At 38.6% G+C, this 26,644-nt stretch overlaps 1 protein-coding gene and 1 long non-coding RNA gene across 8 annotated transcripts in view; both read left to right on the top strand.

The window, feature by feature from the left end:
• The window catches only part of Pde4d (phosphodiesterase 4D), a 1,139,603-nt gene that overhangs the window by 965,265 nt on the left and 147,694 nt on the right, over positions 1–26,644 (top strand). The gene's annotated exons all lie outside the window — the stretch shown is intronic.
• Positions 5,780–22,754, top strand: LOC125367631. The gene is made up of 3 exons (XR_007214110.1): positions 5,780–6,992; positions 13,518–13,524; positions 22,743–22,754. It is a non-coding gene; the product is annotated as an uncharacterized LOC125367631 (long non-coding RNA).

Raw genomic sequence — 26,644 nt, 5'->3', positions numbered from 1 at the left:
CATCTTCTTTATTTAACCATCTTTGATTTGAGATATCTCATGCAGGACTGTACCTTAGAGAAAATCTATTAAAATTTCCTAATTTGAAGGATGAGAAAACTGAGAAGTTAATGAATGTTAATTTTGAGTAATAGATATAGTAGTGGATTATTCATATGGGGACTTGAGAAAATATCTTGTCCCATCTGGACAACATGTCCTTACAATTCAAGCTGTTTTAATTATATCCACTAATTAGCCTACGGGCTTACCTGGCTACTCAGGAAGCTGAGATCTGAGGATCACAGTTCAAAGCCAGCCCAGACAGACATATCTGAGAGACTTGGGGGTAGCTCAAGTAATAAAGCACTGACCTTGACAGACAAAGCCAAACAAAAGTGGAAGGCCTTGAGTTCAAGTCCCAATACTGGGATGTGTGACTGCATGTACCTGTGACTGTGTCCACGCATTTATTCTCAGTAGGACTTTATCAGTCAGTAGCAGATTTTAAGGTAAACCACTCAAATACTAGTTAGTCAAACCAAGATGAGTATAAATGAATTTTATTTATTCATTATTCTAAAGCACAAAGTGATTCCCAAGATCTGTTAAGAGAAAAACCAACCAAATTATTTAACTGATGCAATTATTTTATCATTTTGGCTAATCATTAAATGCTTTGAGCTTAAAGACATAATGCTATTAGGTACTTGTTTAGATCTCCCTCTAAGACTGTTTGCATGTGATAAAACAGCTAGCATATATTATAAACAACTAGCATATATGATATAAAAAAGAAAGCTATGTGTAACAAAGGTAATAGTCACAAGGGCCACATAGAGAAAGAAGGGAACTATGTGAGAGAATTACGTCAATCCTGAGGAGACACTGAACAAAATGTGTGCTAAGTCAGTGTGGAGAGAGGACAGGAGACCAAGCCCTTGCCAGGGAGGCCCTGCCTCCTGCTTCAGCCACTAGCAGGCACTAGTTGCCAGCTATCAGGTTATCCATTTTTAAGCAAGCCTGCATGCCTGCCTGATTGCTTCCCTCCCTCCCTCCCTCTCTTCCTTCCTTCTTTGGCACTAGTGGAATTTGAACTGAAAACCTGACGCTTCTAGGCAGGTACTGGAAATGCTGAGCCACACCCCAGCCGCTTGCCTTCCTTTGAGTCGGAGAATGTGCTGTGGCAAAGCATTATGAATTGCAGACAGTGAGTGTCAGTAAGCTTTTCTAAGGCTGTGCTTGAAAACGCTGCTGGTGCATTATGTTTAATAGCTTTAATAAAAAATTAATAAGGATTATATAGTGCATGGCGATACATGGACTTACTGAGAGCTTTTTGCTTGTTTCATCCTTACACTTAATACATCTAACGACTGTTAGGTATTCTGAAATTATAAACTTAAACAGTTAATCTTATGTAAAAGTTCCACATGGGAATGATGTTGGGGGTGGGGAGAAATTAAGGGATTTGCTTAAATGCAAAGAGTACAACTATTTATTAAATTTGTGATCTATTAGCAATAAAAGGTTATTTTCATCTTTATAAATATAACTTATTTTACACTTGTTTTGCCTTCTTATGCTTTTATTTATACAAGTAGAATTATACTTTTCAAAAATTAAAGTTATCTTTAAAGGTACCAAGGAATCCCAACTCAACATGTCCGTTCATTAGTACAGAGCATCTTGATCAGTGTGAGCTCTTCCATTATTCTCCCCCCATCTCTCCTCACCCACCCATTCATTCTTTCAAGTTATCCAGTTCCATTTTCACATATGCAATTGAGTTATACTTATTTATATAAAAAACCAGGTCTGATACAGGGATATCTGGAACATGAATGGATCAAAATTGCACTTGGTTTTATAAACAATGAAGATAAGTGATATATCATATTCATGTTTTGAAACTGATATAATTGAATCTCAGTTGCCTAAATATCTGATTTGGATACTCTGATCTAACTTTAGTTGATGTAACTGAATGATGCTGAATATTCTTAACATAGCAAAAAAAAAAAAAAAAGCCACGTTGGAAATAAGTTCTCCTCTTATCCTCTTACTATTTGTGTAATTTGGATGAATTTACTTAAAAATCTCTATAATTTTTTTAGCCAATAAATTCTCAATCAGTACTTAACTTAATGCTTGGTGCCCAGAATATATCCATGAAATGTTAGTTTATAGTTACCATAATTTTATTACTATTGATACTGCCCACTGGGGAGAAGAATCTGTAAATAATTTAGTACTAGCTAAGTACCACAAGAGGATTTTTCAAATATATGCATATTATTTTTGAAGGAGGGGCAGTGGTTCTTCCTGGGCTAAGATCTCTGTGAATATTGAAGAACATGGAATTTTCTAGTCTCTCAGTGATAGAATGTTTTATTACCATGCTAGAGGGACTGTCCCCCCCACCCCCGACTGCAGCATTATGACAAAGAAAAGATTGTAGTGTACTGCATAGAGTTATGGGAAGATTATCTCAAATCAGAAAACCAAGAAGAGTGAGATACGGAAGCACTGTCAGAGTACTGGGAAAATAAAAGACAATTAGAGTTAAGTTGAATATGATGAGGCTCCAAATACAAAGTAATCTAACAAATAATATGGACCTCATTTTATGTTCAATGGAAAATAAGTATTTACTTATTTATGTTTGTGATCCTGGAGACTGAGCTAGAGTTACTGTGTATTCTAGGCAAATACTTTATCACTGAGCTATACTTAAGTCCCATCAACCTTTTTTTGTTGTGTGTATACATCAATGTAAGGGCTTGAACTCAGTCAGGGCTAAGGCACTGTCCCTTAGCTTTTTCTACTCAAGTCTGATGCCCTACCACTTGATCCACATGTTCATTTCCAGCTGTTTGGTGGTTAATTGGAGGTAAGAGTTTCTTGAATTTGTCTGCCATGGCTGACTTTAACCATGATTCTCAGATCTCAGCCTCCTGAGTAGCTAGGTCTACAAGAGCAAGCCACTAGCACCTCGCTCCATCAATCATTTTAAATCAGGAGAACAAATATGAATTCTAGAATGACAGCGGTTGGAAGGTGTAGAGACCTCATTTTTGATAATAATGTGCTATAATCTGGGGTGGCGGCATGGGGAGTAGAGATGAGGGAATAGATTTATAACCCTTTTCAGAGATAGAGTTCAGAAGGGTCAGGGATTGGAGGATGAAGTAAAAACAAATAAGAAATTGTGCAGATATCAAACACAGCATTATGAACATCATGAAAGAATAGTTCACACCTATAATCCTAGCCACTCTGACATATGAGGATCATGGTTTGAAGCCAATTTGGACAGTAAGTCCAAGAGACTCTTAGCTCCAATGAACCACCAAAAATTCAGAACTGGAGTTGTGGTTCAGGTAGTAGAGTGTGAGCCTGAGCAAAACAGTTTAGCAATAATGCCGGGCCCTGAGTTCAAGCCTCGGGTCTTACATCAAAAATAGAAATAAAATAAATGTTAGCAAAATCCATTCCTCCCAGGGTCCCAGCCTTAAAAAGGGACAACACTTCCCACACTTGCTTAATTCAAGGAATTTTCAAGGGGTATTTGCAAAAAAAAAAAAAAAAAAAATAGAAAAAAAGCTGAAATAAAGATCAGTCCATATGATGAACATTTAATGGTCCAGATTTGGGAGAGTTAGAAGCTATTGAATGAAATAGGTGAAAGTATTGCCTTTGTGTATAGCATTTGTCATTAAATTGCAGGTAAATGGTTGGAAAATTACTGTCTTTCTGGGAAATGCACAGAGTGGCATGCGTATCCCCAATCTATCAAACAGTGAAGTGTAAGCTGCACATGATAATATGTGGGAAGTTTCTGCAATTAGGAGAAAGAAATACAAGGTGGCAATATTATCTATCATTCTCGTCATCCTGCTCAGGGTTGACGTTGCTGTTATCTCGCAAAAACATACACAAGATTTTAATTAGAATAGCTTGCTCTTTTATCCTAGAAGAAAATGAAGTATCGGGTCCATGTTTGCGTAAGAGGGTAGGAGTGAGTTCAGGAAACATTATGTTTAGTAACTGTATTCTTTTTGTCTTGGCTAACACAGTACCAAGTCTTTAAAGCAATCAAAAGGCAAGAGCAACAAAAGCAGCATTCTTCAGTCATTCCTTTCTCCACTAAGCACTGCCCACCCATTGGAGCCCTAAGAAACAATTGTAGGCATACTCAGAAACACAATGACTGTGTTGGCACAAAACATGTAAAATTCCTTTGGGGCCAATTTCCCAGATTTTATAGCTTAAATATTACACTGAATTATTTAGATCTATGAAGAAACAGAGAGTTCACTCATGATGGTCTTTCTTTGACTAACTCAAGAAACATTTTACCAGCAATTAGGTATATTTACTGATAATCACACTAATAAGTACGAACTTTTGCTGACATTGGATATATGCTAAAGATTGTTGATGTGTTATCTTCTTAAACATTAGAGCAATCGACTGTTGGAATTCCTTTGCTATAGATGAAAAAGAAGTAGGCTAGAGAAGTAAAATAATTTGATTAAAGTTATGTAGCTAGCAAAAGACAAAGTATAGGTCAACCCTGACCCAGAGACAGAACATAAAGTCTTTTATCCCTTAAAATGCATTGACATTCTCATCCAGGCATATACAAGAAATTAGTCATATAAGCTAAGGAAAAGACTCCTGCCTGGGGGGTGAAATTCTTCAAATACTCTTCAAATTCCCTCAGTCCCTTTCCTCATTTCTCTATTGTCACCAATATACTGTGTGCCAGAGCAGCTAGGAATAGAAGAGGGGCAGATAGATGGTGATTTCAAAACATTCCAGTGGTCTGGGCACTGGAGACTCACACCTGTAATCCTAGCTACTCAGGAGTGTGAGATCTGAAGATCAAGGTTCAAAGTGAGCCCAGGCAGGAAAGGCCATGAGATTCTTATTTCCAGTGAACCACAAGAAAACCAGAAAGTGGAGCTATGGTGCAATGTTGTAGAGTTCTAGCTTTGAGTAAAAAAGTCAAAGAGCCCAGGGCCTGAATTCAAGCCCCAAGACTGACAAAAAAGAAAAGGAAAGATAGAAAGAAAGAAAGAAAGAAAGAAAGAAAGAAAGAAAGAAAGAAAGAAAGAAAGAAAGAAAGAAAGAAAGAAAGAAAGAAAGGAAGAAAGAAGGAAGGAAGGAAGGAAGGAAGGAAGGAAGGAAGGAAGGAAGGAAGGAAGGAAAGAAAGAGAAAGAGAGAAACAAAAAACAGAATCTAGTGAAACAGTGCTTGGGCTTTGGTGCTCAACCTTGCTTGTAAAGTTGTATGGGAAATCAATCATGAGAAACAGAGCAGCCACATTTTGAGAGGCCAAATTGGGAGTCTTTGTTAGAAAGCTGGCTGCTGCGGGTGGACTCCTGTCCCAGATCTGCAGTCCCTTGAATACACTTAACACTGTTAGAAAACTGAGCCATGACAGCAGGAGAGGAAAGAAAGAGCAGAAAAACAATACCAACAAACCAGATCAACTCTACTGGAGAGCTGAAGTGGGACGCCATGGTGACCCAAGAGAAAGCCAGAGACACATGACACAAGGCGTGGCGCTCTCCCACCTGAGCTCATCCAGACCTCTAAATAGGGCCCAGGGCAGGGGGCAGGGTCACAGGAAAGTCCAAAGTTCAAAGCACAGGAATGACAGGTCCAGTAACCTATCATCCAAGTCCCTGCCCTGCCTCTAGGAATTCAGGCATGCCCATCGCCTGGGGTGGAACTTCCCTGCCTCTACCATGAAGACAAAATGGTACCAGTTAAAACGGTACAGTTAAACCCAATTCCTTATCATCTACCACATGGCCAAGATGGCTGTGGTCAGATTTAGTATCATTTCAGTAGGACCATTCACTACTAAATCTCTTGAAAGAACAGGCTCTACCCAAGAGGATCTGCATGGGCTCCTTATGGGATTGTAAGGCAGCTTGGATGGTACTTTTCATATTAGTAGTACCATTTCTAGGCATGACATTTCATAGCTACCCATACTCCACATGTACCTTCTGCAGATATTTCTGATGCTCAAATATCCAGTGCTTTTTATCATCCAATCTTCTCCTCTTTCTTGTGCTTCATATTGTAGAACTGTATTCCCATGGAAAATTTTGTACTTCACTGTATTCTACGTGCCTAGCAAAGCACATGGGGTCTTTTTTTTTTTTTTAACCCCTGGATATATTTCTGATATTTGCTCACTGAGTTGTCTTTGAGGAAAACTTTTCAATGTGTTTTCCTGTTTTTCTTTTGTTCATTCAGATCTGGGTGTGTAAAAGATGATGTGTAGGCTCTGACGACCTCTTTGGATATAAAATACCTCTACAGAGCCTTCGCACCTGTACCCTAGAAGTTTCTAGAATTTCAACAAGTAAAGTATGTCTTACTGAATTGTTCTTTATAGAACAACAAGTAAAATTTGAAAAGATCACACAGGATTTATAAATGAATAAGTTTCAAATAAGCAGTGGAGGAAGGAAGAGAAGAAAAAGCAAGTGGAAATTGGGTGAGGTCTTTTCTTAGACTCATGAAGCTAGCTTCCTTCTTCCTGCCTTCCCTCTCTTCTTCTCTTCATTCTTTTCTCTCCTGCCTCTTTTCTTCCTTCTTCCCTTCCATTTGGAAAAAAATAGATTTTGTTAGATTTTATTCTGTTATGCAAGTCAGAAACTAGGCAGAAGAGGAAGAGCAGGGGTAAGGATTCAGAAAATGTAGATTCCTAGTGTTTCATAGCTGATTGTCCTATTCACTTGTTTAGTTTGTAACCTTGGACAAGTTTCTCAAATGTCTTGAAACTTCTCTGTTAAAGCAAGTAGACAATAATAATACTTTCCTAAATTTGAGGTTTTAGATTAGCTAGCTCATGTTTTTAAAATTAGCAGAATGTCCAGTACATGGTCAATGTTAGATCTTAAATAATGAAAAGCATTATAAACTATAAGTAGACATGATTGCACTATTCAATTATTGTTGATCCTCAACAATAATTAAATGGATAGTCAGAAAGTGTTTATTTTATTTGATCCCTGATGTCTTTACTGAACACAGTTTGGGAATGACTTGAGCAGCAATTTGCAGGCTATACAAGAAAAGACCTGAGGGACTTTACATTTAGCCAAACATATTATTCCATTATGATTACTAACCTTCTTCACCAGACAGGATGCCAAATTAATATAGCTAAGCATAATAACAGAATCAAAGCCTGAAGGGATAGGACAACTTTCAAGTGTTAGAAAGAAATATAACATTAACTCTGAAGGCGGCTCCAGGGCAAGGAGTCCTAACACCTTCCATTGAGGCAGTATTATACACACAGGTTTTCCCAGGTCTCCTTGTGATGTGGAAAGCTTCTTCTGTATTTTGGCTAGTGTGCAAGCAAAACGGCCATCCTTGGAAGATCTCTTTGTTATCTTTCAGTCACATATAGAATCTACATCTCTACACATCCTTCCAGCTGAGTGTTCTTTAACTGGGAACAGCCAAAGGTTCTAGATATTAAGAAAAGCAATGTGTCTGAGCCCCTGGCTCCAAGGGGCCTGAAACCCTTTCTCATTTCCATAGAAAGTACAGTAGAGGAAATTGTCCTTGAGTTTTGTCACATAGTTATTCCTCAGTGAGTCTATTAAATGATTGCTGGGCACTTCCAATGTATCAGCATCTTACTCTTTCAGAATTCCATACATTTCTCCTTCAGCTGTCTTATAACATTAAAGCTATTGGTGTATGGGCAATGACCCATTGTTGGAAGACACATTGCTAGCCTACACAAAATGAAATTCAATGGAAAACTATTGGAAGGATGTCTATTCCCTAGAAATAACGTGGAGGCTGAAAAAGAGTTTCGAAGGAATCAGAGTGCTGGAAAGCTACAAATCAAGGGCAAATCCCATGGCAGCAGCAAGCTAGTAGGGTAGCCACAACTATTTTATGATACTCAGGTTCTTTAGGATGCAGAATGACACCTGTTTATTTATATATCCCTGGGAATCCAGTTCCTCAGAAAGTGAAAAAAAATGAGTTAACTGCCTGATTCTTTGATGTACACACTTTATTTATTTTACATATTTTTGTAGTGCTGGAGATTGAATCATGATCCTTGAATGTGCCAGACAGATGTTCTCACTGAGCTACACCCTTAGCCCCATACACATTTCTTCCTTTATGTTTTGGTTTTATATAGGGTACCATGGCCTATGGTTCCTGAATTCTTTTTAAATATAGGAAACAAAGTAAGAAATAATTTGCATCCCTATGATCTTTGGTAAGTTGTCTAATAAATTACTCATTAATTGGATTTACTTTAAAGAATATCAGATAATAGAAACATAATTATGCTACCTTTTGATCTTCTTAACTTTTTGAGAGTAAAACTTGATTGGGCCCTATTATATAAGCTTTCTAAATTCATTGAAACGTTCATTATTTCCACTTTAGACACAAATATCCACACATTGGCATTTCTTAAAGTACTGTTCTTATTTCAGATAAGTGCAGAAAGAATCAGAAGGAAAATTTGAGGTTTCTTAATATGCTATCTTTCTATCACTGTGACCTAACACCTGAGTGAATCACCTTAAAGAGAGGAAAGGTTTATTTCAGCTCCCTGTTTCAGAGATTTTAGTCCATGACTGCTTAGCTACATTGTTTTGGGCCTATAACAGTGTAGTACATCATGGCATGAATAAAGGAGAGGCCTAGTTATCTCCAGTGTCAGAAAATCAGAGCTAGGATCCTCTATCTCCTCATATCCTAACATCCTTCTACCAAGCCCTACCTACTAAGTATTCCACTACTTCCCAAAAGCCCTATGCACTGACAACAAAGCTTTTAGCACACGGGCCTTGGTGGAGACCATTCAAAAGCCAAACTACAACATCTAGAAAAGATATTTGGACCATCTGTTGAATGAGAGAGAGAGATTTAAATCCCTAATAGCAATAGAAAAAGAAGAACACTGCACAACTTACCCACATACAAAGTTGCAGTCATTGTGGGTTGGAGACCAACTCAAGGCCCTGGAGAGCTAGAAGGGTGTCATTCACCATAGCAGCTAGAACTTCCTTGTCTCCATAGCTGCTTCCTGGGGCTACTTTCTAACAGTATGTTGCCACCTGACTTCCATACTAAGTTTCAGAAGTCACCCAGCCTGTAGCAGATCTAATCCATCACCTTAGCCTAGATCCCAGTCTAGACTTGTGACACCTTAAGGATAGACATTTGTCCCACCAGGGATCAACCACATCTTTCTTACCACACCTTTAACAGCATCCAGTCTGTCTCTAGACATGACTACATCATGACTACCAACAGCCCTATACTATAGCACCCAACTCAATGGAGGTATTCTTAACTTAAAACTACTAGTATGGCCCTCATTTGGGGTTCACTTGATTTGTATGCCAGTCCTGGAGCTTGAACTCAGGGCCTGGACACTGTCTCTGAGGGTTTTTTGTTCAAGTCTAGCACTCTACCAATTGAGCCACAGTTTTGCTTTTGGCTTTTTGGTGATAAATCAACTTTCCTACCCAGGCTGAAAAATATTTGTGTGTTTTTCCAAAGGAGAAAATTAGTTTTTCTAAGAGAGTATGGTTGTTTCATTGAACCAATATGGAGAATTCTGGCTACACTATTGTTAGCCATTTGACTTGGAGAAAATTACTCTCTGATGGTTTTTAAATGACAGTAATCTTAGATTGCCAAAAAAGGATTAAGTAAGGTGAATAAGCACCAAACCAGGCATCTAGCACATAGTAGGATCTAAAAAAGAAATACTAAGTCTTAAATAAACATACTTTAATACCTCTATCTATGACTTTCCAAGACACATTATCTTTGAATTGTAAGCTCAACCTAAATAAAAATGAAATAAAGTAAATAACTACATTTCTCTTAAAATCATTTTCCATTACTAGCATGTCTTCTGTTTGTCTGTGTTCAGAAGAACTAGGTATGTCTTCAAAAAAAATGTCTGCCTGTTTCCTTGGCCAGTTCTTTTCTACTTGTTTCAATTCCTAATTGTGCACACAATCTTAGTCACTATATTTTCATGTGCAAGCAATTAAGATTCATTTAGCAGCCTTCCTTCTGGAAGGTTTTGTTCTCCATCTGCCACAAATCAGATTCCTTAAGACCATGTTTGATTTTGAAACAATGTGAAAGTACTGTGCATTTTGTTTGAATTTCATTTATGTAACATTTTTTTAAATGATGTAAATGGACAGCCACAAAAAGCTCAGCAGATGGTCAAAACAAGACATCAAAGAAACCATTGAAACAGAGCAATTTTTTTTAAAAAAGCAAAATAAAACCCATGGTCTGATAAACATTCCTCAGATACATTTCACCTGTAAGTATTAATAGATTTTAAAATGGAGGAATTGAGAATGTACTCTACTTTCCATTTTGAATATTAGTTATCTTGAAGAAAAAAGGTAAAAGAAATCATAAGGAGAAAAACAGAAAAAAAAAGATTAAATTTACAAGTCCCCCACCCCCGCAAGAAACATAGTAAGAAGTAAGACGTTTAAATGCTAAGAGCTTCAGAAAAATCCAACAGATCTGTACATTGCATTGCTTACTTAGAAAGTCAATTAGATATGCCCTAGTTCTACCTCATCATAGTGAAGTGAAGTCCATTTCTATTTGTTCAGTGGGTTTCTTTAGAACATGGAGTGGAAGTAACTACTTGGTGGCATTAATGGGGGAAAGAATGATGTGAATTTGGGCCCAAGGAAGTGTGTGAATTAACTGGCAACTTTCAAACACAGCATACGTTTATAATGAAAGAGGATTTAGCTTTCTTTGATGGTTCTGAAAATTAGTATCACAATTCAGAGAGGGACTTGAAACAAACCTCCCAATCCAATTAATGAAGCAAATCTCTATTTTTGTATCAACTGGATGTTTTGCCCATCAGCTTCCTAAAGCTTAAATAAGGTGAAATGTTTTGACAGCATTGCATGAAAGGTGTGTAAAAGTTCAAAGTATTGTTATTTTGGGCAATTACACCTGCATGTTGAAAACGCCTTTGTGCAAAATGTAGCCCAGTCTGCTTTCAAATCAGACCTTCAAAGAAGAGTAGATTTACACATATGACAGATCCTCTTAAGTGCTGCTTTACAAAGTTAATGGAAAGCTAAGAGAAACACTCCCACCTACCATCTTTGTTTGTGCATAAACATCAAATGGCACCTGAGAAATGGTAAAAAGCCTTTGTGCTGAAGATCCAAAGCCAGAGACACAGGATCTTATGAAAGAGGTGAGCCTAAGAACTCAAGAAGTGAAGTAAATGGACAGAGAAAATGGAATGGAGAGGACTGTAGCATTCTCTAAGGGTGAATATTTTTATTAAATGGCAACTATTTTTAAGAGTACTTAAGTTCAGAAATCACAGACATACAGTGTCTAACCTTAAAAGAGTTCAATTCTCCAGGCACTGGTGGCTCACACCTATAATCCTAGCTACTCAGGAGCCTGAGATGAGGATGATGGTTCGAAGCCAGCCTGGACAGAAAAGTCCATGAGACTCTTATTGCCAATAAACTACTCAGAAAAAGCAGTAAGTAGAACTGTGGCTCAAGTGTTAGAGTGCCAGCATTGAGCACCAAGAAGCTCAGTACCTAGGCCCTAAGTTCAAGCCTTAGGACCTGCAAAAAAAAAAAAAATTCAATTCTGGAATTCTGGGTGTAATTCAGAATTAAATGAATACCGTGCTAAGTAAGAACTGGAGAAAGTTGTTGTAAGCACTGAAGATGGTAGCTTTAGGCACTGAAGAGTGTGGTTCTGAGCATTAAGAGAGTAGCAGCTGTTCATTAAAACCAAGTGTCAGAGAGCTAGAGACCACTTAGTGACAGTAGCAATGTCCAAACATAAGGTGTAATTGCCATAATGCTCTTTAGTTGGAAAACAGCTGTGTTGTTGGCTACAAAGATATAGATGAAAAAGAAGGGCAAATATATAGGAATTTATGGCTTAATTATGATTATCCTTGGTGGATAAGTACATCTGACTATGTATAAAAACCTTACAAACGTTGGTAATATAGACAGGATAGCAAAGATCTAGATTCCATGTAGCATTTAAAGTTGGTTTATCACAGTGCCTAGATGATGTACAGTTCTCATAGAAAAACAAGTTCTCAAAAGATTGACTATGTGAGCCAACCAAGGATCATAATCTTACTTTTAACTACTTAGCATGGAAATATTTGAAAGGTCCTTTGTTCATTCTTAACTTCTTTAGACAGTTTATTAAATACAGAATCATTTCAAATGGCTCTGGTTCATCGTTATTAACATCACTTTTGTACATCTCTGTCATTCATACATATGCTTAGGAGTAAATTATCTATTAAAGATTTCCTTTTCTCCTTTCAGTAAAAATCCCAAAGGGACTGAGGTATTATTCAGTGATAAAGCTTGTTTAGCATGCATCAGGCCCTGGAGTGGACTTTAAGAACCACAACCTCCTTCCTTCCCCACCCCCATCCCCTCCCCCTACCCCCACAGAAAATAACCACTAACAAGGAAACCCTAAACCTTACTCATCCTCATCTGCTAATCCCTTGTTGTCTTGGTCCATTTCATGTGATACTAACAAAATTATCACAGCCTAGTGATTTATAAACAACAGATTTATATCTTTCTCCAGTTTTAGAGGTTGAGAAGTACAAGATCAAGGGACTGGCATCATCTGGCTGATGGCCTTCTTTCTACAGCCTCACAAGGTAGACTTTGGAGGGACAAAAGAGAAAAGGTCTCCTCTTTATTTATTTTTATTTCTGGAGGGAGCCAGCTCCCATTCTCCAGGTGGGAGCTCTCAAGGCCTAATCACCTTTTAGAAGCCTCACTCCCTAATAGGGTACTATCACCTGAAAAATCTCACTGAATTTTGGAGGGATGCATTCAAACCATTGTAATGTTCACTGGTCAATTCCTGATGTCACTAGGTCTAGACTTAATGACATCTTTTCTGATCTACTGCTTCATTCTTTGTAGCCAACTAGATCACCAAACCTTTGCCTTGAGCATTTTTTTTAATTCCAAAAAGCAAATTAACTAAAAGTAAAAGTGGAGGATCAAGGAAATCCATCTCTTAAAAATACAAGTTTAGTATATTGAAGATATAGAGTGAAGCTGTTTTTCAATACAGAGAGCTTTCTGATTGTTTTTGGTATCCCAACAAACTGACCCCTTTCCTTCATGGCTGTTTGCTCTTACAAAAGAAATGTATGTGATCATCTCTTATTAACAGTTCATTTTGTGTTATCATTGGGTTTCTGAAAGTCGATACAGAAGTAATGACCTCAAAGTTTAGAAACTAGCCTAGTAATCCCAGCTCTGCTACTATCTCCTTACAAAATTTTTGTCATTGTATAAAATAATTTTAATTATGTAATACTTAAAGGTCTAGTTTTAGCCCTTTCCTGGTTCATTATTACTTTTAAATGTATGCTTCTGAGGAATTGCACTTATTTTCTTTAGTTACTTTTCCCTAAGAAATGAATAAAAGAGGTGGCAAGTAAATGTGTGAATAGCACTGCTCCTATGGATCTTTAGGGTATGTCATTAATACCATTTGTTGTTTTGAGCTTTCAACAGAGAGTTAAGAAAATTCTGGCTCCCTTGAATAGTCATCCTCTCCAGTTGGCAGAAGTCCTCATGGGGACTTGGTGGTTGCCCTGAGCAACAAAATATTAGGGACAGAAACATGTTCAAGGACTCTACTATATAAGTGACTCAGAGCTGAAAGACCTTTTGCAGCTAGGTTGGAGCCCATACTTAGCTAGAGTGGGTATTTGTCTATGCCTGTCTGCACTACTCCTTGCCCTTGAAGTTGTCTGTTATTTCCCATGCTAAAATACAGAGGCCAACCTTGAAAGCTGCTGAGATCAATGATTTGAAGGCAATACTATTCCTTCAGTACATCTCACATATCCAGGATCATCAGGCTGGTAAATACAAATAAGATGAGAAGATTCATTGTGCACATTGAAGAACACGTACCAAAATACATTAAGAAAACTCAATAAAAATTCAATATTAAGAGCTATTATTCAAAGCCAATTATCTCTTTTAAGTTAGGAGAACCCAGTGGAGGAGTAGTGCACAAAAAAATCAATACCTTTTTCCTTCTCTGTTGGAGCCAGCGATCTCTAACTATGATCTGATTAGTATTACTTTTGTTTTTAAGTTTCTCTTCTAAACATCTTAAGTCCTGAGGTCATTCACTCTGATGTATCAGTCTGGCTCCATGATACTAATTGCAACAGCTTGTTAAGGGAGTTATTGGTATCCAGAAGTTATGTCTTTTGCTCCTATTCAGTGTTGCCTGGAGCAAGAATTGAAGTATTAGCCAGCTCTTGTTACTTGACGTCTTCTCTCTAACTGTTTAACCAGATTCCATCTCAATTATATGTTTAATGGGCATTGTTTTCTTACCCAGCATACTTTCTTTTCATTTGCACGTGAACAATGCCATTATGATCACAGTAACAATTATATAATACTACCTTTTATATTCCATAAATATTTATTGAGTATCATTATGATCAGGAACTGGTCCTTTTGATGCGGACATGGCAAGTTGCAATGAATCTTCTTTCTAAGTGTTTGGCAATTGAGTCCTAAACTCAAGTGGTTCACAATGGAAACTCTTATCTGAGTAACCACAGCAGCTGTTTGGAAACATGGCTTGAGATCACTTGCTTGCAAATGTCTTTTTCCAAATGCTCCTGTGATAGAATTGAACCCATATATGTTACTTGACATGGGAAACACATGTGACCCTGACAGATGACTTGGCTGACCTTGAAAAGTACAGCTGTTTAGTCACTTTGAAAATAAGCAATACAAGTGATTTACTTGGCATTGGACTTAACTATTTCATGCTGACCCATGGAAAGTCTGACCTGTCAGGGAAAAAATCCAGATTCATTAGACAACAGGGATGTATCCTCCCGAGTATGAATGTTGTCATTAATTTTTAATACATTTCTTTACAAGAAAAATGAAAAGAAGGCTGCTTGATGTTAAAGGAATTTTAAAAATACATGTGGCTTTATTTTTTGAAAAATTAATGAAATAAGTCCCACGTTTTGACTTTTGTTTCCTCTTCACCCAAATCAAAAACAGTCTATAAATTCCTACAAAGATCAAAGCTTTTTTGCATACCATAAAATATGTTCCCTGAAGTTTAGCATGCTCCCCAAGAAGTTTCCATAGAACACCGAAGTGAGAAAAAATTTTTATGTGAGGACATGAATTTGCAGGGCTAGAGTATAGCTCCATGGTACAGCATTTGCTGAACAAATATGAGGTTATGTGTTTCATACACAACAAAATACATGAGCTGCCTCGCACACACACACACACACACACACACACACACTGTAGACCTTAAATGCATACAATAAGATGAATTTTTAAATTTTATTTTAATATTTTAATCCAGAGCTTATTTCCCTTTCCTATAAAAAGAACCCAAAGTGGACAGCCCTTAGCTGGTAGGATGCTCTAACACCTGGAGGTACCCAAGCTTTTTACAGATAACTCCTTCATTGTTGATAAGTGACAAATTCTTTCCCCATGGTCCAAGATGACTGCCAGAACCTTAGCCATCACATCTAAATCACTGGCTGCAAGCTGGAGGAAGGAGGAAAGAAAAACACACCCTGCCTTCTAGAAGAGACTTTCTAGAAACCACATGCAATCTTTCTTTCTTCTTCCTTCCTTTCTTCCTTTCTTTCTTTCTTTCTTCCTTCCTTTCTTCCTTTCTTTCTTTCCTTTCTTTCTTTCTTTCTTTCTTCTTCTTTCTTTCTTTCTTTCTTTCTTTCTTTCTTTCTTTTTTGCCAGTCCATGGCCACCCCTTTCTCCCTCCCTCTGGCCTCAATAGGTGATATGTTTTGCTCTCTGCTGCTTTAAGTCAAATCCTGCATTGTACCCTTTGTTCTGTGGCCTTCATTGCCTTCCTTCCTCCTCCAGAGCCTCACCCCATCTTTTTCCCTCACATCTTCAGTGTCACTCTCTCATATTCTTGTTCATGCTGGCTCTTTATTCAAAGCTCTCTCAATCTTTAGCAAATACAAAAGTACAGACATATATTCTATATTGACTGTTAGGCTGATTTCCTCATCTACCCTTCTCTAGCCTCCATGATCCCATTCCTGTCCTGCTCACTCCTCCGTCTGTTATAGTTAGACTTCCTTTTTCACATGCCTGTACCACATCTGTATTCCCTCAGCTGTAGTTAGCTCATGATAGGCCTCTTAGTTCTCATTTGAGTCCTTCCTCCTAAGTGCTCTTCTTACTCACTGGTATTTGTTCTACAAGTTTTTGGGTGAGCCATTGTGTTTTCTGTGATCCCCTGCTGTTCTGGCTGCTTTAAGATTCCTTCATAGCTTGTCTTCCTCTCCCCTTTCCTTCCTAAACTCTAAGTAGTCTAGAAGGTTCTTTTTTTTTTTTTTTCAGTCATGGGGCTTGAACTCTAGGCCTGGGTGCTGTTCCTGAGCTCTTCAGCTCAAGACTAGTGCTCTACCACTTGAGCCACAGTGCTGCTTCTGGTTTTCTGGTAGTTAATTGGAGATAAGAGTCTCATGGACTTTTTGGCCCAGGCTGGCTTTGCACTTGGAGCCTCAGATCTCAGCCTCCTGAGTAGCTAGGATTGCAGGCATGAGCCACCAGTGCCCAGCAAGAAGGTTCTTTTTAACTTGATGTTCTTTCCACTCTACACTCTCAGATGATTTCATGTTCTTCAAGAACTTGTTTTCCCCTACTTAGACTGGTGAATTTTCCAAACTCCATCTCTACTTAAATGATTTACATATCTTCTCAAGCTAAAGCCCAACATTCAAGTCTAATATGTTTTGAACTGAATTCATATATTTTCTCTCAAATTTGTTTTTCCTGGCTCAACTAGTGGAACATTTGAATCCTAGATTAAAATTTGAAAATCGCACACACCTTCACTGAGTCAATGTATTCATTTTTAAATTTTTCTAAATATTTTTGAAATCTCTGCCCTCTAATAGTTCCCTAATTCAGGCAGTCATCGCCTTTCTTGAATTACAGCAGTAATGATTGATGTGGTGGTTTTGAAACTCTCAATTAATGTTTTGTAAATATATAGAACTAAATAGAAGATAATAAGAGTATAAAATCACACCAGGTGATGGTAGCTCACACCTTTAATCCTAGCTACTCAAGAGGTTGAGAGCTGAGGACTGTGGTTCAAAGCCAGGCAGGGCACGAAAGTCATGAGACCCTAATCTCCAATAAACTTCCAAAAAGTCAGAAGTGCTATGAATCAAGTGGTAGAGCACTAGCTTTGAGCAAAGAAGCTTAAGGATAATACTTAGTCCCTGGGTTCAAGCCTTGAGACGGGCAACAAAAAATCATATATATATATATTTCAAGAACAACTATTGTTTTATAAACCCGTTGCCATGAACATGTGTGCTTGCTTATACAAATACACATTTTGCCATGACAATGTGTTTCTTACTATAAATATGAATTTCAGAGAACTACATTCTTTTTTTTTTTTTTTTTTGCCAGTCCTGGGCCTTGGACTCAGGGCCTGAGCACTGTCCCTCGCTTCTTCCCGCTCAAGGCTAGCACTCCACCACCTGAGCCACGGCACCCCTTCTGGCCGTTTTCCATATATGTGGTGCTGGGGAATCGAACCGAGAGCAAGCGTCATGTGTAGGAGGCAGGCACTCTTGCCACTAGGCCATATTCCCAGCCCTACAAGAACTACATTCTTAGATGGTATGTTTCTAGTATATTTCTTCATAGTCCTGTTTGCTATATTGTACCAAATTCATGTAACTAAAAATTTAATCAATAATGCCATTCCCAGGGGAGACGGCAGCAAGCGGATGACTGAGTGATGGCTTGGTTCTCAACTCCCATCTCCATCTGCCTAATACCACTCACTCACAGCGTCTCCCAGAACTCCCAGATGTTCTCTTAACCCTAGGTAAAGAATCGAATCCCCATACTTCGTTTATCTTTCTGTTTCAGTCCCACCAAAAGCAGAAACTAAGGAAAAGTCATTGCTCATGACATATAGTTTACTTTTAGAATTAGAAAAAAATGCCATTCCCTTGCTTAAAATGTTCTCTTCCTCCCCATCAGGCACAAGATAAAATCTAATCTCCTTAGCTTGGTACCCAAGGCCCCTACCTGGTTAGATACCTCCTCCAGCTCCTGACTGACTGTCAGTAGCAACCTTCTTCCACCCACACACCGTGTTTCACAACTCTTCACAGGCTTGTTTTCATCTCTCCATCTCGAACTCCCTTTCTTTCATAATTGTCTGGCTTTTGGTCTGTGGACTTGGGTTGAAAGAGACCCTTGTATTGGTCAGTTTTCACAGCTCCATGCAGGCCTCCAGCGAAGCATTAATAAGAGTATTCTAAAAAGTAATCTACAGCTCTTTATTGGCAAGAATCTGGCTCCATATGTCAACACTTTGTTTGTGTCTTTATTATGCTATGTTCAGTGCTGGGGCCCAACACTATCATGGCTGAGTTATAGGGGTTCAGTATACCTAGAGCTGAGGTGGCCAGCTGAATCGTGTCACTCTTTCATAGCTTCCTGAAATAGTCACACATATGTAGGAGCAAAATACAGGACAATAGGAGCTACATGGAAATCTCTTCTATGTGAGAAGGGTTCCTCCTTGGATAGAAGGAGATCACTTGAAAGAATCAGGTAATGGATGGTTTAATCCAGATGAACAGCCATCAAAATCAGAATGAGGAAAAAGAGGAGAAGCAATCTCATTATTATATTTATTTCCTTTACCAAGTACTTCAAATAACTCATATGATCCTTCCTGCAAAGCACACAACCTTATGAAAAGGACAAAATTATTCTCAGTGGCATTTGAGAGTACGTAGCATTACAATAAGCGCAAAAGATCAGCCTTTCCCCTAGGAGCTACTAGCCTGTTGACGAGAACAGTATTTGTTCAGCTTTGTGGAGACACAAAGACAACATGACTATGATCTATGATCTGACAAGTGAAGATGGTGTCGAGTGTGACGAGAAGTTTCTTTAGTCTTCTGCTCTGTTTTCCTTCTGACGTGGGCTGTGGTTTTGTTCCTTCTCTGACCTTCACTCCCATGTAAGAAAGAGCCATCTCCAACAGCTTTCCCCTACTTCACAGCCCTCCCCCTGACTTTTCTTCTTCCTTTCCTCCTGAGGGGATGCTCATTTAGGTTGTATATGCGGTACGCCGGTTCTGTGGGGGCATTTCCTGGTCTTGGACTGAGAGCTGTCTTGGCACTCCATACCAGCCCTGAACTAGTAGGTTAATGAGAAAAGCAAGACAACTTCAAATAAAAGAAAGTGGTTTCTGTTCTGGAGAGAAACATGGAAAGAAACACCATAAAGAACACTAGGGGCTTTATTTCCCTTACTCTCCTGCAGCTGGATTATCACATTTCAAAACAACCAGTCCACTTGGTGAATTCTATCCAACAACTAGTCAATACAATAAACAGGAGGAAAATAAGCAAAGGGTGCTTTGTTGTTTGTTTGTTTTGTTTATATAGCCTTAATCTTACTTCTAGGGAATAATTTTAATTCTTATGTAAATGTGAATGTCTATTCTGCAAATGATTACAAGCTAGTGTAAAACAAAAATGCATTTAAATGCATTCATATTCAATCTATATTTATTTTCTCAAGTGTCATTAGTACAGGCCAATATGGTACAATAGGCATAGATCTGGATTACAATGGGAAGGTATAAAATTAGGAGTTTAGGGCTGGGAATGTGCTTTCGCAGTAGAGTGCTTACCTACCATGCACGAAGCTCTGGGTTCTAGTCCTTAGTACCATATAAACAGAAAAGCCAGAATTGGCACTGTGGCTCAAGTGGTAAGAGTGCTAAGCCTGAGCAAAAGCAGCTCAGGGACAGTGCCCAGGCACTTAGTTCAAGCCCCAGGACTGGCAAAAAAAAAAAAAAAAAAAAAAAGTAGTTTATTTTCCTACTTGTTTTATTTTCCATCTTGTTTTATTTACTTTTCCTTCCTTCCCTCCCTCCCTCCCTCCCTCCCTCCCTCCCTCTCTCTTTCTTCTTCTTTCTTTCTTTCTTTCTTTCTTTCTTTCTTTCTTTCTTTCTTTCTTTCTTTCTTTCTTTCTCTCTCTCTCGTTCTTCTTCCCTCTCTTTCTTTTCTTGTGCTGGTCCTGTCTTGAACTCAGAGCCTTGTGCTCTCATTTGCTTTCTCTACTCATGGCAAGTGCTTTACCACTTGAACCACACCTCCACTCCAGTTCTGGCTTTTTGCCTGTTAATTGGAAATAAGAGTTTCAAGGGCTTTTCTGTTGGGTCTAGCCTCAGACTACAATCCTCAGATCACAGTCTCCTGATTAGCTAGGGTTATGTGCATGAAACACCAGCGTCCTGCTCCATTGTCCTTCTATTCTTTCTCTCTCTCTGAATCTCAGTAACAACGATTCTACCTGCCAAGCAGTGTGGTAAAACTTCATTCACATAATCACATTTCGTGTTTATAGCAACCATTTGAACTGGTAAAATTACCCACATTTTATAGTAGAAGAAACTAAGGCTCAGAGAACTTAAAGAAATATCCTACAGTATTTATTCTAGAAAGTCATGGAACCACAATTCAAACCCTTGACAGCTATATCCCATGAAAATTACACTTGAACAACTCTCTCTCTCAAGTTTCTTCTTTACTTACATTAGTTTCCTTGATATTCATTTCTTTTCTCATGTTATTTAGACTTTCTCCTCTTTTCCTTTCCTTATATACTCTATATCATGCATCCTGCACTTTTTTTCATTTTCCTTATGCCTTCATTTCCTTGTATTTTCCCCCTTTATATTGTTTGTATTCATAATTTCCTAATATGATTGCTGTGTTTTAGTTCTTAAGTGCCCCTGTATGTTAAAAGCTGTTCCCTAGGAAGTGCTCCTGGGAGCACCATTAGGAGGTAGGGCCTAAGTGAATGACGTTAGGGAGATAGAGACAAGCCCTTGAAGGAGATGGTAGGACCCCAGCTCTTCCTCTTTCTCTCCTTCATGGTTGGAGGTGAGTGGTTTTGCTCCACTATGCATTGTCACCACAAGCTGCTGTCTCACCACTGGCCCAGAAAAAATGGGTTATTTAATTGATCATTGACTGAAGCCTCCCAAATTGTGAGCCAAAATAAATCTTTATAAGTTGGTTAATTCATACAGAAAGCAGGTTACAGAAAGCAAGCTAATATACCCATATCATCTCTCCTCATGAGGCTTCTCATTCCTCATGGCAGTATCTTCTAGGCCCAGATTCTGTCTCATCCAACTCACTGACTCTTTTGCCTGGGTTGGCTTCAAACTGCAATCCTCAGATCTCAGACTCCTGAGTAGCTAGGATTATAGTTGTGAGCCACAGGTACCTAGCCCATATAGACAGTTCTGTCAGTGATGCTAGAAAGGAAACTCATTCCTGTGAGATAGCCCTCAGAACTTTAGATGGTCTCTACTGACTATACCTAGAAAATGTCTCTCTCCATGGTCACCACAAGAAGTGAGTTTTTAGCAACAGATAGAAACAGAACTGGGAGATCCAAGCTGAGTACTAATCCCGTGCATAATTCCTACTTCTCACAAATGCAGTGGGATACCCCTCCCACGTGATGTAGTACTGTGAACCAAAACACATTTTATTCCAGAGGCTGCACTAGCCAGTACAGCATAGAAGAGTTTCATTTCCTTGTATTTAAGTGGCTTGATGGCTTTTCCTGGAAATCCTCTGAGGGTTCCAGGAATTGATTCCTGATTCACATGCTACTGGCAATAAGTAAGCATCTTAATTTCACAGCGCAAGGCATCAGCTTTGTAAGGGTCCTCATTAGATCAGCTGAGTTACCAGAAATAACTAGATCAAAAAAAAAAAAATATATATATATATATATATATATATCAGTGGACTAAAGCATAAAGTTTTGGGGGACTTGTCACAATTGTAGATACCTGAACCTTCATTTGTTTTTCTTTGTAGGAAAGAGAGAATCTTTATTGGTACTGTCACCTATGTTTATTGGTGTGAATGGATGTTTGTCTTTCCTTGGAGGCAGTTCTGCTCAGTGCAGTGTCTACATTATCCCATAGCTTTTCTAACCCTGGTTTTACTTCAAGCTATATGTAGATGACAATGCTGGTGATTTTGCATTTCTTCCTGGGATGTCAGTTCCTTAGGTACAATTTGCTTACAGTTGCTAAAAATTTACAAATGCAATTAGACTTGTCTTATTTGTCTTTGTTATTTTATTAGTCTTTATTATTTTAGTTTTGAGTTAACACACATATATGATATGCATGTTTTGTTGTCCTATTTCCATATGTGCACATGGTACACTTTGAGCCAATTTCTCCCTTCACCGGATTTTCACTGCTCCTTTCCTTTCTCTTTCAAACTGTTTTATTGGCATATGTATGTGTGTGTGTGTGTGTGTGTGTGTGTGTGTGTGTGTGTGTATTATGTATGGTTATTTATATATGTAGATAGATTTATTTCCATTGTTGTGGTATTTTACAAGCCATCAGCCACTGGTAAATCCAGGAATTACCTCCTCTTCTGGTAAATATCCAGACATATTTCATTTAACAATTCAGAAAACACTCTTTTAGCAAATAATTTCCTGAGAATCTCCCAGATGTCAGGCATTAAGCATAACATTTGGGAACTAGTAATGATGGGGAGTGGGGGTGGGGTGGGGAGAGGGAGATAAAAAGTGTTGTTCCTGGCCTTAGTCCCTATATTTTAGAGATAGAAAATGAGTACTACTTAAGAGTAGAAGACCAGAAGAAACCCAGTTTCCCCATGCTCCGGGAATCTTACGGGAAAGTAAATACATAGTTCTAGCAGAATAGTTCTTTGGCAAAGGCTCCTGAAGTATGTTCAGTCAAGGAGAATGAACGAGTGGATGCCAAAAGCCATTTCTTCTTTTGTGTGTGTGTCCAGTCTGCCGTGATTATATTGAAGAGCTTAGAAGATAAGCAGTTGACGTTTTGCCTCCTCTCTACCTACCCCAAAAAGCATCTTCCCTTCTTCTTGCCTTACCACTACCTCTTCCAAAGTTGTCTTGACTCTCACATCTTCCTCCCAGCTCCAAGGCTCTGACTTTGGACCTCCCACATGGCTTGACACCATGTAAGGACTAATCCCTTAAGTCAGCTGGATTTCCTGAACATTCATTTAAATTTACAATGCCTGGGGCTTCTTGTGTAGCTAATTTCTGCAGTTCAATTTAAACCCCCTAGAGTGAAAATTTCAGCATAGATACTTTCAAGTAATTGTTTAGATGGCACAATAGATTGGAGGTTTGTTTTCTTTTAAATCTGTGGTAGGGGCTGGGAATGTGGCCTAGTGGCAAGAGGGTTTGCCTCGTATACATGAAGCCTTGGGTTCGATTCCCCAGCACCACAAATATAGAAAACAGCCAGAAGTGACACTATGGCTCAAGTGGCAGAGTGCTAGCCTTGTGCAAAAAAGAAGCCAGGGACAGTGCTCAGGCCCTGAGTTCAAGAGTTCACGCTCCAGGACTGGCCAAAACCAAACCAAAACAAAACAAAAAGATAAAGAATATGTGTTAATAAGTGTGTTGTTCTTTTGTAAAGCACGGAGATGAGGAGAGTTTCCTCTTAGATAGCTTTGCTGTTGTGAATTGTAGTTACTCTTGGATTCGGATTTACTGACCAGAAAAAAGACAGAGGTGGAAGGAGAAAGCCAATGTTTACTTTCACCTTTTTGTAGTGTGTGTGGGAGGGTGGTTCTAGTCCTGGGGCTTGAACTCAGAGCCTTGCTGCTATCCCTGAGCTTCTTTGCTCAAGGCTAATGCTCAACCATGTGAGCCACAGCTCTACTTTCATCTCTTATCTAACATGTACACCCACAGAACAGGAACTGTAGGAATCCACCTGTGCATCTTCAGGACTATCTGTGAAGATGGTTAAATTTTCCTCAATCCCCATCTCAATATCAAACACATTACAACCTCTATTTGTCCCTAGGCATTTACTTGTGTCTGCAACTCCTACTCTAAGATTTCCTTGTGGTATTTTTAATAGTGTTGTTTGATGCTGCAGCCAGCTTCTCTGTGGTTTGGGAGTTAAATGGGATGCAGTGATGTGGTATGCTGTAATAGAACTTGGAGGAATGGTAGGGAAAAATTAAATTCCAAATAAGATAACACCTGAACAAATCTGCTGCTTTTATGAAAATTCTGTTTCAGAAAAGCAGGGATTAGCATTTATCAGTGACGCCTAAGTAGTTAGTTAAGAAGATGTTGTTACTATGGCTCAAACTGAGTTTGGGATTGGGTTTCCAGTTATATGTAAAGCATTGATTTCACTGGTCTTTACATACCTACTTCTCGTTTGTTTATCTGTCTAGTTAAGCCTAGAGCTGTACATTAGTTTAAGAGAATATGCTGAAAAGGGGAAGGGGAATAAGTAACATCTTTACTTAAAGCATCAGCTCCTTTGAGCAGAAGGCTCAATGAACACCACTACCTCCACAAAGATCGATACCTCCTACTGATTGATATCCTGTTGATATCTCCTTTTGATATTGATGTCTCTTCCTGACTGTCATGTTCAAGCCAGGCATGGGTATTACAAGATTCCATAGTCTAATATCGGTCAGCTTTCCCTTTGATCAGCGGTTACAAATCTGTGGCACATTTAAATCACATGTGGCTTCAGAGTAATGGAAAGATATTTATCTCTTATTTAATATAAAACCAGTTGTTAAAAATTTGTGAGTGTATAACCAATCATGATGGCAAACATCTGTAATCCCATCCTTTCCTAGGCAGAGACAGAAGGATCAGGAGCCCTAGGCTAATACTAGGATGTATAGTGAAATACTGTCTCAAATGAAAATAAGAGCAAAGATTTGGGATGTAGTTCAATGGTAGAGTGCTTGTCTAGCATATGCAAAGCACTTAGTTCGAGCCACATCACCTCAAGAAATGCATGTTTGTGTGTGGTTTTTTTGGTAACTGTTTATTTGTTATAGATCTTTATTATTTGGCTACGGAATAACTCTCATTAATGGAAGTACTTTTGGAAGAGACTTGTTTGGTAATAAATTTATTCTGAGAGGGTACATTAGGTGTAAAATACAATGATCAATTAAATAAATAACAAATAAGTTATCTTGAGTGTTTACTGTGGCATTTTCTGGGCTAAACTTTCTATATATGCTTATTCTTGTTGTACATTCTCCCCACAAGGTGAGCTGAGGGTCCATTGCTACTATCTCCAATGATGCATACAAGAACACCACATCTTAGAGAAGACAGGTTTAACAAAATAATTTTGGTGTTTTATTAAAAATAGGAAAAAAGTTAATTTAGCACACATTCCCTTCCCCCCAGGAAGACCTCAAAACTCAAGGAAAAGCAAGTTCTTGAATGGGGTGGGGTAGGGATTAAGTAAAGCAGGGGTTAAAGACAGTTATTGATTGGGTGTTTAGAGTTTGAGGAGTTAGCGTCCTAAGAAAAAAGAAAAATCTGCTGTTCAATGGAGAAGTCCTATGAATATGCTGAGCACTTCTCAGAGATACTTTTCCTCCTTCACTTTTAACACAGCTTGTGTATTGTACAATGAAGACCACCAGAAGCCAACCAAAAGCCAACAAGCAACAAGGGAAAAATACTTAAATTGAACATCGCCAAATAAAGATTACAGGCTTGAATACTAATCCATTGCTCTTCTGAGGAGAATAGCAAATCATTTAGTCAGAAAAGATACTAGGGGCTCCTGGGTTCCAAAGACATTTGAAACTCTCTTCCTATCAGTAAAGCACACACTAGTATCTGAGTAGTGTGCAGGAGACATTCAATGGGGATCTGTGACTTGAGAACTTATACAAACTAGAAAATTGCCAAGTCAAGAAAAAAACTACTCAAGTGGTGGAATTTTATATGAAAAGTTAATCAAATCCCATAATTTCACTGGACTCTATTGGAGAGAAACAGTAATCCTAGATAAGTAATAAAACCCACAAAAACAATGCTGGTGACTCATGCTTGTGATCTTAGCTACTCAAATGATCATGGTTCAAGGCCACTCTAGACCAAAAAGTCCATGAGAATTTCTGTTCACACTAACCAGCAAAAAAGCAGGGCTAAAAGTGTTGTTCAAGTAGTAACAGTGTCAGCAGAATGAGCAAGCAAGCTGAGTGAGCACTAGGTCCTAAGTTCAAACTTCAGAATAGCCAAAAAGGAGAGAGGAGAGGGAGGGAGGGAGAGAGAAAGAGAGAGAGTCCCTAAGTTAAAGTTTTTGCATCTGTCTTATCAATGTTTTTTTGTTTTGTTTTGTTTTGTTTTGGCCAGTCCTGGGCCTTGGACTCAGGGCCTGAGCACTGTCCCTGGCTTCCTTTTGCTCAAGGCTAGCACTCTGCCACTTGAGCCACAGCGCCACTTCTGGCCGTTTTCTGTATATGTGGTGCTGGGGAATCGAACCCAGGGCCTCATGTATACGAGGCAAGCTCTCTTGCCACTAGGCCATATCCCCAGCCCCTTATCAATGCTTTTTAAGTCTAGTTTATGATTGTAGAGACAAAGTCTGAAATGAACTATGTAACTTATAAGTGAGTATGGGTGAGTAATGCGGGGAGTG

The sequence above is a fragment of the Perognathus longimembris genome, chromosome 19, assembly GCF_023159225.1.
Source record: "Perognathus longimembris pacificus isolate PPM17 chromosome 19, ASM2315922v1, whole genome shotgun sequence".
NCBI classification, from domain to species: Eukaryota; Metazoa; Chordata; class Mammalia; order Rodentia; family Heteromyidae; genus Perognathus; species Perognathus longimembris.
Note: the sequence above shows the minus strand (reverse complement) of the source record. Positions and strands in the feature narration are given on the sequence as shown.